The sequence below is a fragment of the Lutra lutra genome, chromosome 17 (genome assembly GCF_902655055.1).
Source record: "Lutra lutra chromosome 17, mLutLut1.2, whole genome shotgun sequence".
In the NCBI taxonomy this organism is placed as follows: domain Eukaryota; kingdom Metazoa; phylum Chordata; class Mammalia; order Carnivora; family Mustelidae; genus Lutra; species Lutra lutra.
Genome location: NC_062294.1, coordinates 14,613,044 through 14,632,723, shown reverse-complemented (window position 1 = coordinate 14,632,723; position 19,680 = coordinate 14,613,044). Strand labels below are relative to the sequence as shown.

Sequence of the window (19,680 nt, the reverse complement as noted above, 5' to 3'; positions counted from 1 at the left end):
GCTGATAGAATATTTAAAGTAATAATCGTAAATACATTCACTGGACCTAGGAAAAGTGGAAGGCATCAGTGAGTCCCTTAACACAGAGATAATGAATAACATAGCACAGATAAAGCACTCAATGACATGAAATACACGCTTAACGGAATGAACAGGAGGCTGGAAGGCAGGAAAAAAAATTAATGAGCTAGAAGAGAGAGCAATGGGAAGTAATCGAGCTGAACAAAAGACAGAAAAAACTATGCAAAACAATAACAGACTTAGGCAACTCAGTGACTCAACCGAACATAATAATTTTTGTATTATAAGAGTCCCAGAAGAAGAAGAAGAGAGAAAAGGGAACAGGAAATATATTTGAAGAAATAATAACTGAAAACATCCCTAATCTGGAGCAGGAAAGAGCTATCCAGATCTAGGACACACAAAGAACCCCAAGCAATATCAATGAAAGCAGATTAACAGCAAGACCTATTTTAGTTAAACTGGTAAAATATAGTGTGATTTTAAAAAGTGTAAAAGCAGCAAGATAAAAAGAAAAGAAAAGAAAAGGGACGCCTGGGTGGCTAAGTCTGTTAAGTATCTGCCTTCAGCTCTGGTTATGATCCAAGAGTCCTGGGCCTGAGTCCTGGCATCAGGCTCCTTTGCTCAGTAGGGAGTCTGCCTATCCCTGTGCCTGCCACTCTCTCTCTCTGACAAATATATAAAATCTTAAAAAAAGTAATAAAATAAAATAACATACAAGGGAAACCCCATTAGACTACTGGTATTTTTCAGTAGAAACTTCCCAAGCCAGAAGGAAGGAACGTGATATATTTAAAGTGATGAATGAAAAAAATGTGCAGCCAAGAATACTGTATCCAGCAAGGCTATCATTCAGAACAGAAGGAGAGAGGAAGAGTTTCCCAGACAAACAAAAACTAAAAGAGTTCATGATCCATAAATAAACAGCCCTGCAAGAAATATTAAAGGTGACTCTTTGAGTGGAAAGGAAAGACCAAAAATGACAGTACCAAGGTAGGAAACACCAAAACAGTAAAATGAATATTTCTGTAAAGAAAAGTGGTCAAGGAACTGACAAAATAAAAGCATGTAAAATATGACACCATATGCCTAAAACATAAGAAAGAGAAGAATCAAGAATGGGTTCAAACTTGGGGCACGTGGGTGGCACAGTCAGTTAAGCATCCAACTCTTCATTTCAGCTCAGGTTGTGATTTCAGGGTCATGAGATCAAGCCCCACATTGGGCTCCATGGAGCCTGCTTGAGATTCGCTCTCCCTCTCCCTCTGCCCTGCCTCCCTGTACTGTCAAGTAGTCTCTTTTCCTAAAATAATTCTTTAAAAAAGAAAAAAAAAAAAAGAAGGGGTTCAAACTTAAATGACCGTCAAAGTAATATAGACGGCTATACATAGATATTATATACAAACATAATGGTAACCACAAGTCAGAAACCACAAATAAATATGGAAAGAGTAAAGAAGGAAATCAATATATATACTAAAAAAAAACCCCAGAAAATCACAAAAGACAAGTAAGGAGGAGAGGAAATCTTCAGAAGCAACCACAAAAAAAGTAATAAAATGATAATAAATAAATAACTATCAATAATTTGAGTATAAAATATAAGTGGACTAAACACTCCAATCAAAAGATACAGGGCGACAGAATGGATAAAAAACCAAGACTCATCTTTATGCTACTTTGGAGAGATTCATATTAGGCCTAAAGACACATGAAGATTGAAAGTAAGGAGATAGATAAACATCATGCAAAAGGATGGCAAGAGAAACCAAGAGTGGCAATATTTATATCAGACAAAATATACTTTCAGACAAAAACTGCAGCAAGAGACAAACAAAGATGCTACATAAAGGGGAGAATCGAAAAAGAAGTTATAAAAATTGCAAATACTTACGTCCCCAAAATGGGAGCATCCAAATACATATAACAGTTAATAACAAACGTAAAGGATCAAATCAATAAAGTACAATATTAGTAGGGAACTTTAATACCCCACTTTCTCAATGGACAGATTCTCTAAATAGAAAATCAACAAGGAAACAATAGCTTTGAATGGCACAGTAGACCCAATGGGTTTAGCAGCTATATTCATAACCATTCCATCCTAAAACAGCAAAGTACACATTCTTTTCAAGTGCACATGGGACAGTCTCAAGAACAGATCACATATTAGGCCACAAAACAAGCTTCAACAAATTCTATATGGTCAAAATCATATCATGCACCTTCCCTGACCACAATGCCATGAAACTGGAAGTCAACCACAAGAAAAAATCTGTATATACCACAATACATGGAGGTTAAATAACATGCTACCAAATACTGAATGGGCCAACCAGGAAATAAAGAAAAATTGCATGGCAACGAAAATGAAAACACAATGATCCAAAACTTGGAGATGCAGGAAAAGTGGTTCTTGGAAATATACATTAATACAAGCCTACTTTATGAAAAAAGAAAAATTTCAAGCAACATAACACCTAAAATAAGCTAAAAAGAACTAACAAAACCTAAAGCCAGCAGAAGGAAGGAAATAATAAAGATTAGAGCAGACTAAATGATATAGAAACCAAAAAACCAATAGATCAGTAACACCAGAAGCTGGGTCTTTGAGGAAAAAAATTCAAAAACTGAAAAACCACAGGGTGCCTGGGCATCTCAGATGGTTAAGTGTCTGTGCTCCACTCAGGTCTTGATCTCTGGGTCCTGAGATCAATTCCTACATCAGGCTCCTAGCCCAATACAAAATCTGCTTCTCCTTCTCCCTCTCCCTCCTGCTCATGTGTGTGCTCTCTATCTCTCTGACTCAAATTATTTTTTAAAAAAATCTTAAAAAATTGATAAACTTCTACCAAACTTATCCAGGAAAAAAAAAGACTCAAATAAATAAAATCACAAGTGAGAGAATTGAAATGAAAACCAACACCACAGAAATACAATGATAAGAGAATATTATGAAAAGTTATGTGCCAACAAATTGGACAATCTAGAAGAAATGGATAAGTTCCAAGAAACATATAAACTATCAAAACAAATAGGAAGAAACAGAAAAGTAGAAGAGACTGATAATCAGCCATGAAATTTAATCCATAAACAAAAAATTCCCAACCAACAAATCCCAGGACCAGATGGCCTCACATGTGAATTCTACTAAAAAACTGAAAAAGAAAAAGAGGGGAAGAAGCAAGATGGCAGAGCAGTAGCAGACTGAAATATCATTAGGTCCCAGGAGTTCAGCTAGATAGTTATCAAACCATTCTGAACACCTACAAACTCAACAGGAGATGGAAGAGAAGAAGAGCAACAATTCTAGGCAAAGAAAATTAAACACTTTCTGTAAGGAAGGACATGCGGAGAACTGAATCCAAAGTGACCTGAACATAAACTGGGGGGTAGAGGGGCTAGCACCCGGCAAGCGGTGGAGCACAAAATCAGAACTTTTAGAAGTCTGTGCCACTGAGGACATCGCTCCAGAGGCTAAGCAGAGCTAAAGCCCTCGCAGGGGGCCTGTGGTCTCAGACCCCCAGGGTCACAGAAAGACCAAGGGTGTCTGTCTGTAGCAGAGCTGCCAGGTATTGGAGCGGGGAACCGGCTACAGAGATGGAGCAGAGGAGTGAGCTCTCAGCTCAGATTTACCTTAAACCATGATCCATGGCACAGTTGAACCACTGCTCTTCAAGCAGGCAACCCACAGGTAGCAGATCCAGAGAGACCCCCTCCTTCCTCCTCCAAAAGGAGCACCACAGCGGTGTGTGATAGGTATCCGCTGGGCTTGGAGCTTCCAAATGGGGGCTGTGAGCCAAAGACATAAACAGGCAGTCACAAGCCAGTGAGCACAAAGCACGGCCAGAGACCAGAGAAATGGGGAGGGATTGACTGCTTTTCTCTGATGGTGTACTGAGGAGTGGGGCCTTAAGCTCTCGGCTCCTCCAGAGCAGAGATTGGGAGGCTGCCATTTTCATTGCCATCCTCCAAAGCTGTATGGAAAGAGAGCAGGGAACAAAAGCTACCAAGAGCAAACCCAAGCAGATTATTTAGCCTTGTTCCTGACAAGGGCGGTGTAACTCCACCTCCCGAAAAGACAGATGAGAATCACTGCAACATGCCCCTCCCACAGAAGATCAGCAAGAACACCCAGCCAAGAACAAGTTCACAGATGGAGAACTGCGGAACTCCAGAGCTAGGAGAAAGCAACGCATAGAATTCATGCCTTTTTCACCATGATCCTTTAATTTTGCAAAATTAAATTTTTTAAATTTTATTGTTACTCTTTTTTAACTTTTCCTCTTCTTTTAATGTTTAACTTGTTTACTTTAACAATACTTTTTGTAAAAAAAAGTTTCTAAATCTTTATTGTTATAGCCATACTTTATCCCTTCATTGTATTTAACCTTATTTTTTTGTACATATATAGAGTTTAAGTTTTTTTCTTTAAAATTTTGGAATACACTATCTTCTAATACATCAAAATATACCCTAAATCTAGCACATGGCTTTGTTCTAGTCTCCAGCCTGATCACATTCTCTCCCCTTTTTATTTTCTCTTTCCAAGTAATTTATCTTATCAATTCCCTTTTTAGAATCTTTTTAAAATTTTCATCTTTACAGTCATATTCCATCCCTTTACTGTGTTTACCCTTATTTTCGTATATATGTTAAGTTTTTCTTTCTTTAAAATTTTGGAAGGTAGTTTCTTCTATGAGAACAGAATACATGCAAAATCAAGTCGGGTGGCTCTATTCTATTCACCAGCATAATATACATATATAATAATATATATGATATGTATCATTCTTTCTTTATTTTTACTTCTTTTTCTCCCCCTTACTTTTCCCCCCGATTTCGGTCTCTTCTGATTTGGTTAGGGTATATTTTTCAGGGGTAACTGCCATCCTTTTACTATTTTATTCTCTCATTCACATTTTCTTATCTGGATAAAATAACAAGGCAGAAAAACCACACCATAAAAAGAACAAGAGGCAGTTCTGACATCAAGGGACGTAATCGATACGAACATTGGTAATATGTCAGAACTACAGTTCAGAATGATGATTATCAAGGTGCTAGCTGGGCTTGAAAAAGTCATGGGAGATATCAGAGATTCCCTTTATGGGGAAATAAAAGCGCTTTCTGGAGAAATAAAAGAACTAAAATCTAACAAAGTTGAAATTTAAAAAAGCTATTAATGAGGTGCAATCAAAAAACGGAGGCTCTTTCAGCTAGGATAAATGAGGTTGAAGAGAGAATTAGTGATATAAAAGACCAAATGACAGAGAATAAAGAAGCTGAGAAAAAGAGAGACAAACAACTACTGGACCACGAGGGGAGAATACAAGATAAGTGATACCATCAGACTAAACAATATTAGAATAATTGGGATCCCAGAAAAAGAAGAAAGAGAGAAAGGGGCAGAAGGCATATTGGAGAGGATTATAGTAGAGAATTTCCCTAATATGGCAGAGGGAACAAGCATCAAAATCCAGGAGGCACAGAGAATACCACCTCAAAATCAATATAAATAGGACCATACCCCGTCATCTAATAGTAAAACTTACAAGACTTAGTGACAAAGAGAAAATCCTGAGAGCAACACAGGACAAGAAGTCTGCAACATACAATGGCAGAGATATTAGACTGGCAGCAGACTTATCCAGAGACCTGGCAGGCCAGAAAAAATTGGCATGATATATTCAGAGCACTAAATGAGAAAAATATGCAGCCAAGAATACTATATCCACCTAGGCTGCCATCAAAGGAGAGATAAAAAGCTTCCAGGACAGACAAAAATTAAAAGAATTTGCAAACATTAAGCCAGCCCTACAGGAAATATTGAAAGGGGTCCTCTGAGCAAAGAGAGAGCCTAAAAGTAACAGACCAGAAAAGAACAGAGACAATATACAGTAACAGTCACCTTACAGGCAATACAATGGCACTAAATTCATATCTTTCAATAGTTATCCTGAATGTAAATGGGGTAAATGCCCCAATCAAAAGAAACAGGGTATGGATTAAAAAAACAAGACCCACCAATATGCTATCTACAAGAAACTCATTTTAGAGCCAAAGACACCTCCAGACTTAAAGTGAGGGGATGGAAAACAATTTACCATGCTAATGGACATCAAAAGAAAGCTGGGGAGGCACTCCTTAGATCAATTAGATTTTAAGCCAAAGACTATAATAAGAGATGAGGAAGGACACTATATCATACACAAAGGGTCTGTCCAACAAGAAGATCTAACAATTTTAAATATCTATGTTCCTAACATGGGAGCACTCAATTATATAAACCAATTAATAACAAAGTCAAAGAAACACATTGACAATAATATAATAATAGTAGGGGACTTTAACACCTCCCCCCTCACTGAAATGAACAGATCATCCAAGCAAAAGATCAACAAGAAAATAAAGGCTCTAAATGACACACTGGGCCAGATGGACATCACAGATATATTCAGAACATTCCATCCCAAAGCAACAGAACACATTCTTCTCTAGTGCACATGGATCATTCTCCAGAATAGGTAATATCCTGGTCACAAAGGTCTCAACCAGTACCAAACGACTGGGATCATTCCCTGCACATTTGCAGACCACAGTGCCCTGAAGCTAGAACTCAATCACTAGAGGAAAGTTGTAAGGAACTCAAATGCATGGAGGCTAAAGGGCATCCTACTAAAGAATGAATGGGTCAACCAGGAAATTAAAGAAGAATTTTAAAAAATTCATGGAAACAAATGAAAATAAACACAACTGGTCAAAATCTGTGGGACACAGAAAGACAGTCCTGAGAGGAAAGTATATAGCAATACGAGCCTTTCTCAAGAGACAAGAAAGATCTCAAGTACACAACCTAATCCTACACCTAAAGGAGCTGGAGAAAGAACATCAAAGAAAGCCTAAACCAAACAGGGGAAGAGAAATCATAAAGATCAGAGCAGAAATCAATGAAATAGAAACAAACAAACAAATAAAAAAACCAGTAGAACAAATCAATGAAACTAGGAGCTGGTTCTTTGAAAGAATTAATAAAATTGATAAACCCTTGGCCAACCTTATGAAAAAGGAAAGAGAAAGGACCCAAGTAAATAAAATCATGAATGAAAGAGGAGAGATTACAACCAACACCAAAGAAATACAAACAATTATAAGAACATACTATGGGCAACTATAAGCCAGCAAGTTTAACAATCCGGAAGAAATGGATGGATTTCCAGAGACGTATAAACGACCAAAACTGAACCAGGAAGAAACAGAAAACCTGAAAAGACCCATAACCAGTAAGGAGATTGAAGCAGTCATCAAAAATCTCCCAACAAACAACAGCCCAGGGCCAGAGAGCTTCCCAGGGAAATTCTACCAAACATTTAAAGAATTAATACCTATTCTCCTGAAACTGTTCCAAAACTTAGAAATGGAAGGAAAACTCCCAAACTCATTTTATGAGGCCAGCATTACCTTGATCCCAAAACAAGACAAAGACCCCATCAAAAAGTAGAATTACAAACCAATATCCTTGATGAACACGGATGCGAAAATACTCACCATAACACTAGCCAATAGGATCTGACAGTACATTAAAAGGATTATTCACCATGACCAAGTGGGATTTATTCCTGGGCTGCAAGGTTGGTTCAACATCCGCAAATCAATCAATGTGATACAACACATTAATAAAAGAAAGAACAAGAACCATATGAAACTCTCAATAGATGCTGAAAATGCATTTTACAAAGTACAGCATCCTTTCTTGATCAAAACTCTTCAAAGTGTAGGGATAGAGGGCATATACCTCAATATCATCAAAGACATCTATGAAAAACCCACAACAAATATTCTCAATGGGGAAAAACTGACAGCTTTTCCCCTAAGGTCAGGAACACAGCAGGGTTGTCCACTGACACTACTGCTAATCGACATAGTACCAGAAGTTCTAGCCTCAGCAGGCAAACAAAAAGAAATGAAAGGCATCCGAATCACCAAAGAGAAGTCAAAATCTCACTCTTTGCAGATGATATGATACTTTATGTAGAAAAGTACCAAAGACTCCACTCCAAATCTGCTAGAACTCATACAGGAATTCAGTAAAATGTCAGGATATAAAATCAATGCACAGAAATCAGTTGCATTTCTATACACCAAGAGCAAGACAGAAGAAAGAGAGTTTAAGGATTTACATTTGGTACATTTACAAATGCACCAAAAACCATAAGATACCTAGGAATAAACCAAACCAAAGAGGCAAAGAATCTGTACCAGAAAACCATAAAGTACTCATGAAAGAAACTGAGGAAGACGACAAAGAAATGGAAAAATGTTCCATGCTCATGGATTGTAAGAATAAATACTGTGAAAATGTCTATGCTACCTAAAGCATTCTACATATTTAATGCAATCCCTTTCAAAAATACAATCAATTTTTTTCAAAGAAATGGAACAAATAATCCTAAAATTCATATAGAATCAGAAAAGACCCCAAATAGCCAGAGGAATATTGAAAAAGAAAGCCAAAGCTGGTGGCATCACAATTCCAGACTTGAAGCTCTATTACAAAGTTATCCTCATCAAGACAGTATGGTACCGGCACAAAAACAGACACATAGATGAATGGAACAGGAGAGAGCGCCCAGAAATAGACCCTCAACTATATGGTCAACTCATCTTCAACAAAGCAGTAAAGAACGTCCAATGGAAAAAAGACAGTCTCTTCAACAAATGGTTTTGGGAAAATTGGACAGCCACATGCAGAAGAATGAAACTGGACCATTTCCTCACACCACATGCACAAAAATAGACCCTAAATGGTTGAAAGACTTCAATGTGAGACAGGAATCCATCAAAATCCTTGACGAGAACACAGGCATCAACCTCTTCGACCTCAGTTGCAGCAACTTCTTCCTAGAAACATCACCAAAGGCAAGGGAAGCAAGGGTAAGAATGAACTATTTGGACTTCATCAAGATCAAAAGCTTTTGCACAGCAAAAGAAACATTAACAAAACCAAAAGACAACTGACAGAATGGGAGAAGATATTTGCAAACGACATATCAGATAAAGGGCCAGTTTCCGAAATCTATAAGAACTTCTCAAACTCAACACCCAAAGAACAATGAATCCAATCAAGAAATGGGCAGAAGACATGAACAGACATTTCTGCAAAGAAGACATCCAGATGGCCAACAGACACATGAAAAAGTGCTCCACATCACTCGGCATCAGGGAAATACAAATCAAAACCACAATGAGATACCACCTCACGCCGGTCAGAATAGCTAAAATTAACAAGTCAGGAAATGACAAATGCTGGCGAGGATGCGGAGAAAGGGGAACCCTCCTACACTGTTGGCGGGAATGCAAGCTGGTGCAACCACTCTGGAAAACAGCATGGAGGTTCCTTAAAAAGTTGAAAATAGAGCTACCCTACAACCCAGCAATTGCACTACTGGGTATTTACCCTAAAGATACAAATGTAGTGATCCAAAGGGGCACATGCACCCGAATGTTTATAGCAGCAAAGTCCACAATAGCCAAACTATGGAAAGAACCTAGATGTCCATCAACAGATGAATGGATAAAGAAGATGTGGTGTATATATACAATGGAATACTATGCAGCCATCAAAAGAAATGAAATCTTGCCATTTGCGAAGACGTGGATGGAAATAGAAGGTATTATGCTGAGCGAAATAAGTTAATCAGAGAAAGACAATTATCTATCCTATGATCTCTCTGATATGAGGAATTTGAGTGGCAGTGTGGGGGGTTTGGGAGGTCGGGAAAGAAAAAAAATGAAACAAGATGGGATCAGGAGGGAGACAAACCATAAGAGACTTAATCTCACAAAACAAACTGAGGGCTGCTGGGCTGAGGGGAGGTAGGAAGAGGGTGGCTGGTTTATGGACAGTGGGAGGGTATGTGCTATGGTGAGTGCTGTGAAATGTGTAAGCCTGATGCTTCACAGAGCTGTACCCCTGGGGCTAATAATACATTACTAAAAATAATTTAAAAAGAAAAAAATAAAAATAATTTAAAAAGAAAAAAAAAAGAGAGACCAGTATCACCATGATACTAATATCAGAAAATGACAACACAGCGAAAGAAGGAAAGAAAGAACGAATGAACCAACTCAAACTGCAGGCCGATAACTAACAAACACAGATGCAAGAACTCCCAACAAAAGACTGTCAAATCAAATCCAACAATACATTTAAAAAATCATTCACTGTGATCAAGTGCGTTTTATTCTAGGATTGCAAGGGTGTTTCAATATCTGCAAATCAATCACCATGATACATCACATCAATAAAAGACAAAACCTATATGATCATTTTAGTAGATGGAGAAAAAGCTCTGAGAACATACAACATAGATCCATGATAAAAACTCTCAACAAAGTAGGTTTAGAGGGAACATACATCAACATAATAAAGTCCATACAGGAAAATCCCACAGCTAACATAACGTCTAATGGCGGGGGAGAGCTTTTTCTGTATGTTCAGGAACAAGGTAAGGATGTCCACTCTCAAGTACTTTTAGCCACAGCAGAGAATGAATGAATGAATAAATGGCAACCAAACTGTAAGGAAGAAATAAAATTTTCACTATTTGCAGGTGACATAATACCATACATAGAAAACATGAAACACTCCACCAAAAAACTGTTAGAACTGACAGGCAAATTCAGTATAGTGGCAGGATACAAAATCAGTATACAGAAATTTATTGCACTTGTATACACCAATAATGAAGCATCAGAAAGAGAAATTAAGAAAACAAACCCATTTACAATTACACCAAAAATAATAAAGTACTGAGGAATAAATCTAAGCATAGATATGAAAGACTTGTACTCTAAAAATTATGAAACATTAATGAAAGAAAGTAAAGATGACTCAAAGAAATGGAAAAACGTTTAATGCTCATAGATTGGAAGATCTTGAAACTGTCCATACTACAGAAGCAATCTACGTATTCAATGCAATCCCTATCAAAATACCAACAGCTTTTTTCACAGAACTAGGGCAAACAATTCTAAAATTTATATGTAACCATCGAAGACCCTGAATAACCAAAGCATTCTTGAAAAAGAAGAACACACTGGACATACTTCAATTCCAGACTTCAAGTTATATTACAAAGCAGTAGTAATCAAAATAGTATGTATTGGCACAAAAACAAAAACATAGATCAATAAAACAGAATAGAAAACCCAGAAATACACAGACAGTTACAGGTTAATTTTCAACAAAGTAAGCAAGGATATGCAATGAGTAAAAGTCTCTTTAAAAAATGGTGTTGGAGGGGCCCCTGGGTGGCTCAGTGGGTTAAAGCCTCTGCCTTCGGCTCAGGTCATGATCCCAGGGTCCTGGGATCAAGCCCTGCATCGGGCTCTCTGCTCAGATGGGAGCCTGTATCCTCGTCTCTCTCTCTCTGCCTGCCTCTCTGCCTACTTGTGATCTCTGTCAAATAAATAAATAAAATCTTTTAAAAAAGAAAAATATTTAAATTAAAAAAAAACCACAAATGGTGTTGGGAAAACTGGACAGCAACATGCAAAAGATTTCAACTGGACCACTTTCTTACATCAGACACAAAAATAAATTTAAAATGGACTAAAGACCTAAATGTGAGACCTGAAACCATATAAATCCTAGAATAGAACATGGGCAGTAACTTCTCCGACATCAGTCATGGCCACTATTTTTTCTAGATTTGTCTCCTGAGGCAAGGGAAACAAAAGCAAAAATAAACTACTGGGACTACATCAAAAGAAAAGGCTTCTGCACAGTAAAGAAAACAATAAACAAAATAAAAGGTAAACTACAAAATAGGAATTATTTGAATTTACAATTTCAAATCCAATAAAGGGTTAGTATCCAAAATAAAGAACTTCTACAACTCAACACCTGAAATACAAATAACACCAATTAAAAAATGGCAGAAGACCCAAAAAAGACATTTTTCCAAAGAATTACAGATGGCCAACAGATACATGAACAAATGCTCAACATCATTTATCACCAGGGAAATGCAAATCCAAACTTCAATGAGATACTACCTCATACCAGTCAGAATGGCTAAAATCACAAGAAACACAAAGATACAAGAAACACAAGAAACAACGGGTGTTGGCAAGGATGTAGAGAAAAAAGAACCCTTGTGTACTGCTGGCAGTAATGCCAAGTGATGCAGTCAAAGAGAAAAACAGTATGGAGGTTCCTGAAAAGTTAAAAATAGTATTTAACCTTGGGGCACCTGGGTGGCTCAGTGGGTTAAAGCCTCTGCCTTCAGCTCAGGTCATGATCTTAGGGTCCTGCGATCGTGCCCCGCATCGGGCTCTCTGCTTGGCAGAGAGCCTGCTTTCCCCTCTCTTTGCCTGCCTCTCTGCCTACTTGTGATCTCTGGCTGTCAAGTAAATAAATAAATAAAATCTAAAAAAAATAGTATTTAACCAAAGAACACAAGAATACTAATCCAAAAAGATACATGCACTCCCATGTTTATAGCAGCATTATTTACAATAGCCAAATTACAGACACAGCCCAAGTGTCCAATGACTGAAAAATGAATAAAGATGAGGTATATATCTGCATATGCTGTAGAATTATTATTCAGCCATAAAAAAGAATGAAATATTGCCATTTACTACAACATGCGTTGAGCTATAGAGTAGAATGCTAAATGAAGTAAGTTAATCAGAGAGAGATAAGTATAATATGATTTCACACATATGGAGAATTTAAGAAACAGAACAAATGAGCAAAGGGGAAAAAAAGGAGAGACAAATCAAGAAACAGATTCTTAATTACAGAGAACAATCTGATGGTTACCAGAGGGCAGGAGGGTGGGTGGGTGAGTTAAATAGGTGAAGAGGATTAAGGAGTACACTTCTTGTGATGAGCACTGGGTGATGTATGGAATTACTGAATGATGATATTGTACACCTTAAACTAATATAACAATGGACGTTAACTGGAATTGAAAAACTTGAAAAAATGTCTTTACTTTTAATTGCTACAAATGAAACATATATTTTATTAACAGTAAGACTCAATTATCTCAAAAAGTTACAACTGTTATTGCATTTACACAACATTCTCAAAGTAAGTAAATTATAGACATGTAGAACAGATTAGTGGTTGCCAGGGCTTAGCAACTGGGATCTAGGTGGAAGATCTGTGACTATCAAAAATGTAGTATAACAAATCCTATGGTGAAAACACAGTTATATATCTCGATTGTAAAGGTGGTTACATGAATCTACAGATACAATTGCATAGAATGCACGCATGCACACAAATTAGTGTATGTAAAACTGGTAAAATCTCAGTAAGGCTATAGCTATCTATTTCTTGGTTGTGATGTTATACTGTAATTATACAAGATATAGTTACCATTGCATGAAACTGTGTGAAGGTGTATAAGGAACCACTGTATACTATTACTAGCAATTACATACGAATCTAAAATTTCAAAATAAAAAGGTAAAAAAAATAAGGTTTGTGACTTAAATGCCAAATATTGTACCATGTAAAACAGAACTGGCCTAGGAGTGAGAAAACTTTGCTGCTTCTTTTGGCTCTAAGTTACTCAAGTTTTCTGACTCTCATCTGTAAAAGGGACAATCTCACAATACTATTGAAAAGACTATATGAAGAATGTATTTCCAAGGACTGTGAAAACAGAGATAAATAAGTGATATTACTTTTAGAATTTTGAATAATAGCATTAGCCATCTACTGAATGTTTTTATGTACTAAACATTATTGCAAAGTCCTTTGATAATTCCAATTTTCTAATAACCTAATCTTAGTAACCCTACCTCCCTGTATGGATGTCTTTGTCCATATAACTATTATTATTTTACGAGAACACTTAAAAATTCAGGGGCACCTGGGTGGCTCAGTGGGTTAAGCCTCTGCCTTTGGCTCAGGTCATGGTCCCAGGGTCCTGGGATCGAGCCCTATGTCGGGCTCTCTGCTCAGCAGGAAGCCCGTTTCCCCCCGCCCCTCTCTCTCCCTGCCTCTCTGCCTACTTGTGAATTCTGTCTGTCAAATAAATAAATAAAATCTTTTTAAAAAAAACTGAGAACAATTAAGTAACTTTAAAAAGGTTACTCAATTATTAGGTCACTATTATTTAATCTTTATTATATGTCAGACACATATTTAACATTGTATCATTTCATTTCCATTTTATTTAACAGGATCTTAACCAAGGTTGTATATTCATCTATTAAAAGGTAGACCTGAATTTTGAATCCAAGTCTGTTATATAAATTATTATACTACTTATGTACTTAGGGATAGTTTATAAGGTTGGCATATAAGATAACGTTTATAAAACCATTTTCTTGATAAATCTAGAAAGGCTGTTACTTGAAAAAATTTCTTCTTTAAGGCCTATATTAAAAAAATCTGTTCCAGAAATTCCTTCTATTCTTTTGTTTTACTTCTTTTAAGGGACTTTTTAATTAAGCTTATTATTGATTTCCTTTACTACTTTACTACCCTGGAAAGACCTTTAAAAAAAATCCCACTACTACATATTTATCTAAAGGATAAAAAAAAATCATGATCTGAAGGGGCATATGCACCCTAAGGTTTATAGCAGCAATGTCCACAATAGTTCATGAACTTTATTTTCCTCTAAACCATATACTGCGTATCTGTTAATGGCTTATCATCCTCCCTGTCACTCAAGATTTAATCTTTAGATTTTTCAATCTTCTTTCTTACAGTGGTCAGCAGATCAGTGTGTTCTTAAACTGAGGTCTTAAATTAAAAGATTAAATAACCTAAATCAAAATCACGAGTTAGGGTTGTTTAAAATGCAGATTCATGTGCTTCACCCTGGATTAATGAGGATTTCACACAAGATTCCTGCAACCCGCCTTTTAAACAAACACATCTAAGTCTTAGGCACACTATGCTTGGAAACTAGTGCATTATACCAAGTATCACCTAATTCTGTAGCTAGGTCAACCTTTTCAATGTTTCTCTTTGGTTCTCTCCTTTTCTATGGACTTAACCCTAGTTTAGGGCTGTTTAATCTCTTAGCTGGACATATGTAATAGGACTTCCTTGCCTCTAGGATATTTTCCACTCTAATTCATCCTACACACTGGAGTATTATTAATCTTACTAAGTCACAGCTCTGCTTATTTAATGTGACAAGAATTTATTGAGAGCATACTATATACTAGGTGCTCTAGGGCAGGAGGTTCCAAATGGGACTGATAATCACAGTCATTAAGTGAGAAGCCTTTTCAAAATAGATTCTCTATCACCATTCCAGACCTATTAAATTAAAATCTCTAGAAATAGAGTTAAACAAATTTTTTTTAAGATTTTATTTATTTATTTGACAGAGAGAGAGATCACAAGTGGGCAGAGAGGGAGGCACAGAGAGGAAAGCGAACTCCCTGTTGAGCAGAGAGCCGAATCCCAGGACCCTGGGACCATGACCTGAGCCGAAGGCAGAGGCTTAACCCACTGAGCCACCCAGGTGCCCCAAGAATCTCTAGAAAGAGAGTTGAGAAGTTTTTTTTTAAAAAGTTCCCCAGGTGGGGCACCTGGGTCGATCAGTGGGTTAAAGCCTCTGCCTTCGGCTCAGGTCATGGTCCCAGGGTCCTAGGACTGAGCCCCACATCGGGCTCTCTGCTCAGCAGGGAGCCTGCTTCCCCCTCTCTCTCTCTGCCTACCTTTCCGCCTACTTGTCATCTCTGTCAAATAAATAAATAAAATTTAAAAAAATAAAATAAAATTCCCCAGGTGACTCTTAATACTTTGGGGGAACACTAGATTGGAGCATATAAAGACTAAGACATTCTTGCGTGTTTCAGAGTGTATTGGAAAAGATGTGAATATATATAAATAGCTACCATATAACACATTGACTCATGCTATATTAGAAGTACCAGGTACCATAGGAAAGATTAATTCTAACTTCGTTAAATACCTTTGGTAAATACCTAGCTGGAAAAAATCTTTTCCTCCTCTAATTTCCCACAGTACTTTATCTATAATTCTCTTAAAGTGTCAATTTTATCTTGCACTATAATTACCTCTGTTTATGTCTCATGTCTTCCACAGTTGTACTTCAGGGCAAAGCCTTGACCTTATGAGGGCAAATAATCTGAAAAGGAATTTTTTGAGTTCTAGTTTATTTACAGGATAAAGCTGTACTAAAACAAACCTAAATTACACATAGTTATGCATTTAATAAAGTATCTCAAAAATAGGATGTCTCTGTAACTCTTGGATATATGAGGCCACATTTGTGGATTTTAAGCACAGCACAGCACAACACTCAGTAAAGTTCCTTCACAATGGCAGGTACTCAATACAAAGTTATGTGTGAACCAATGACATCTGGGGAAAATTCCTTTGGATATGCCAAAACATGCTTAATATGTCCAGTATCTATCATAAAAGGTTACAGATTCCAAATTAAATAATATGCTGGTAGTTTTTGCAAACCAATCCCTTGTAAGCCAAAACCAGTTAGTCTTTTTGTTTTGTTTGGATAGCCTAGTATTATTAGGGTATGTGTTTTGTTTATAAATTTTAATTTAAATGTTTTGCTTAGGCAGATACTCTGTGATTTAACACAGGCTCTACTACTTCCTATTATCTTACACTAATCTGATTACATATTTATGTCTATATAAATGGTCTAAACAGAACAATTCTATTGGTGACAGACAACAGCTTCCAACCTTTTCTGCTTTTTGAGCACCAGCTATTTATTGGTAAGCGCTGGACTGTGTGTACCCCCCACCAAACCTCCACATTTCTTTGTTGAAGTCCTAATCCCCAGCTTCTTAGAATGCAGCCATATTTAAAGACAAGATCTCTGAAGAGATAATTAAGCTTAAAAAAAATGTCTTTAGGGTAGACCTTAATCCAGTATGAATGGTATGCTTTTAAGAAAAAATTAAGACACAGTTTACATGCACGTAGGAGGGACGATGCAAAGACAAAGTCAGAACATGGCCATCTATATACGCCAAGGAGAGAGGCCTCACAATGAAATCAACCCTGCTAACAACTTGCTCTTGGACTTTCTACCTTCTAGAATTATAAGAAAATAAATTGCTGTTGCTTAAGCCACCCAGTCCACAGCATTTTGTTAAGGTCGTCCTAGCAAACTAATATAGCTACCAATTATATTTAACTTAACCTTAGTCATTTTTACATCAAAATCATGTTTACTATGTTCAAGTCATTTTGCCAGGTACACTGGCAAATACCATTCTAAGCAGTTTAAAAGCTAGTAGTTGAGGCAAACTATATGTAAGATATATTTGTCAATATAAAGGAGAAACATCACAAGGTCTAAAGCAAAAATGCCAAATAAAGAGCATGTTATAATTCTATAGGTGGTCTGGAGTGAGAGTTAATTATGGGCTACAACTCAAAAAATTTAGAATTTAGCCTAGGTGTGAAAGGATAAGTAAGAGTCAACTAACCAAAGAGGAAAGGACATCTAGGTGAGAGGAATAGTGTACAAAAACAAATATATCTTCTATTTGAATAAACACATTTTTTCCACGTTATAGGTACATCTAAGGAGTTCAAGTTTTTTCTCAAACTTAAGTCACTATACAGTACTAATGACGAAGTCCTTATAAAATTTAGGCATTTTTTTTTTCCTGCCAGATAAATAAGAGTCCAACTGACTTTGTTCAGTACAATACTGACATCCAAAGGATGCTCTGGTTCATCTCTAAAGTCTCCTGGGTCTCTGCTGAGATTTAGTTTTATTTTCAAATGGTCTGTGAGGGCAGTTAAGCAGCTCATTGAACATTCTCTTTTGAAATTCTGGCCATTTTTTTGATCTCTTGCCTATATATCAAATCTCATCACATTAGATGGCTCCACAATGCAGGTGGCCTATGTTTTCTTAAGAGCCTCCTCTTTTACAGAATGTATTACACAGTTCATTAATGTTTCATACCTAAGCATTCTAATGTATTTAATTTTTTATTTAATGAAATTTCTAACCTAGAGGCTGGGGAAGTTATTCAAAATGTTTCATCCAAGCTGCTGGAAGAGTGCTCATTAGCAGGGAGTTCTGAAGATGGAGTATTAAGAGGTTGGCAGGAACCTAAACACAGATAGATCTAAGCTTTCAAAAATGCTTCCTTGCCTTAACTCTAGAGAACTAAATTCTTCCTGATAAGCAGGTAAGTTTTGCTGAAGTTTTCTTAAAGACACTGGTGACAAGAATTTAACAATGACTTTTGTGGTTTGTTTAAAAGTGTGTTTTAAAGCAGCAAATCTTTTTAGAAGAATTATGTCTTTCAAGAGCCTGATTTCTCTTCTATCATTTCAATGTTTACTTTCATAAGACTTATGTGAGACCAACATCTTCAAATGAGATACACTTTGAAACAAAGGCGCCATATTTAGCACCTGGCTTCAATTATTTTAGATTAAAATGATTCTCCTAAAGAGAGGAGACAGCTGAATTAGTTTGATTTCTTGGAATGGTTCAGGCTCAAAACACCTGGCCATTTTTACCATCTACCTTCAGATTTGTGGGAGATTGAGAGTTTAAGTATGAGAATCTTTGATACTGTTAACAGAAAATTTGAAAATTTAGGTCTTTCTCCACTACCGGTTAAGATGGAATTTGGCAGTCAGGAAGAACCAAATTTTAAATTTAAGAACAACAAAATTTAAATTTTACAGTAAGTCGAATTGCCCCCGGTGTTTTAAAACTACAAAATGTGTACAGTGCAGTAAAAAAAAATCCGCACTCTAAGAAGATACTGAATTTTCACCTTTTTCTTTTTTCAGTACCTGCTCCTCCTGTGACAAAGTGGACTAGACTTTCCATAAACCCCTATTTAATGAGTGGGTAGGGTTACCACACGCTTACCTGAGGGAAAAAACTTGCACTTTGTAACTGGACAGGAATATCGTTTGGTGACAGAGAAGGGTAAAGAAAACGGAGGTCGATGGCGTGACCCTAGCACAGGCCCGCCTTTACTCTTGAGGAAACTGCCTCAGCCAAACAGCTCCTTGTCCAACTAACAGGGACGCTTTTCCCGCGGAGTCTCGTCTTCCGGTCCGAAGTCACCTCGGCCCGCCCACCCGGAAGCCGTCGTCTTAGCAACAGCGTATCGACCCGCCTCCATTCCTTTGCCACGCCCACCAGCTTCAGCGTCTGGAGCCATTCTGGCTTTGATTGGTCCATCTCTCCCTCACTCTAGGAGACGTTTGGGGCGGTGCGACTCCACACTTCGTATTTGAATTTGTGGCGCGTTGAGTTCTTAAGGTGCGATATGGGGCTGGGCGTTTTGCTGAAGCCAGTAATCTTGTGGTGAGCGACTTTGAGGGGAAAATGACAAAAAGGGCGGCCGGAGGTGTAGGGGCCTTGAGTCAAAGAGGTCGCCGCGAGATGGGGGACTTCAGCCAGACTGCTTCACTCGCCTGAGGCAGGACTTCTGTCCGCCTACACACACCTCCTCACGTCTTTTCCCCTGCGATTCAGAGACAGAAACAACCCTCCCGAGCTCTGACGCGCTTCCGCGTCCCACCAGCTGCACTTTATGCCCACCGCTGTCTTTCACAATTATATCCTCCTCCCCCTCACCAGCACTATTAGAAACTTTACATCTGCTCTTGACTGTGGAAAGATGTCTCCG

General features: G+C 37.5%; 1 long non-coding RNA gene across 3 annotated transcripts in view; it reads right to left on the bottom strand.

The window, feature by feature from the left end:
- The window catches only part of LOC125089739 (uncharacterized), a 140,690-nt gene extending 121,602 nt beyond the window's left edge, over positions 1 to 19,088 (bottom strand). For 2 of the 3 annotated variants that reach the window (XR_007124040.1, XR_007124041.1), the window contains exon 1: positions 18,912 to 19,088. This is a non-coding gene — a long non-coding RNA (uncharacterized LOC125089739). The remainder of the gene's footprint in view (positions 1 to 18,911) is intronic. The other variant, XR_007124042.1, reaches the window with a different exon arrangement.
- Between the last annotated feature and the right edge of the window lie 592 nt (positions 19,089 to 19,680).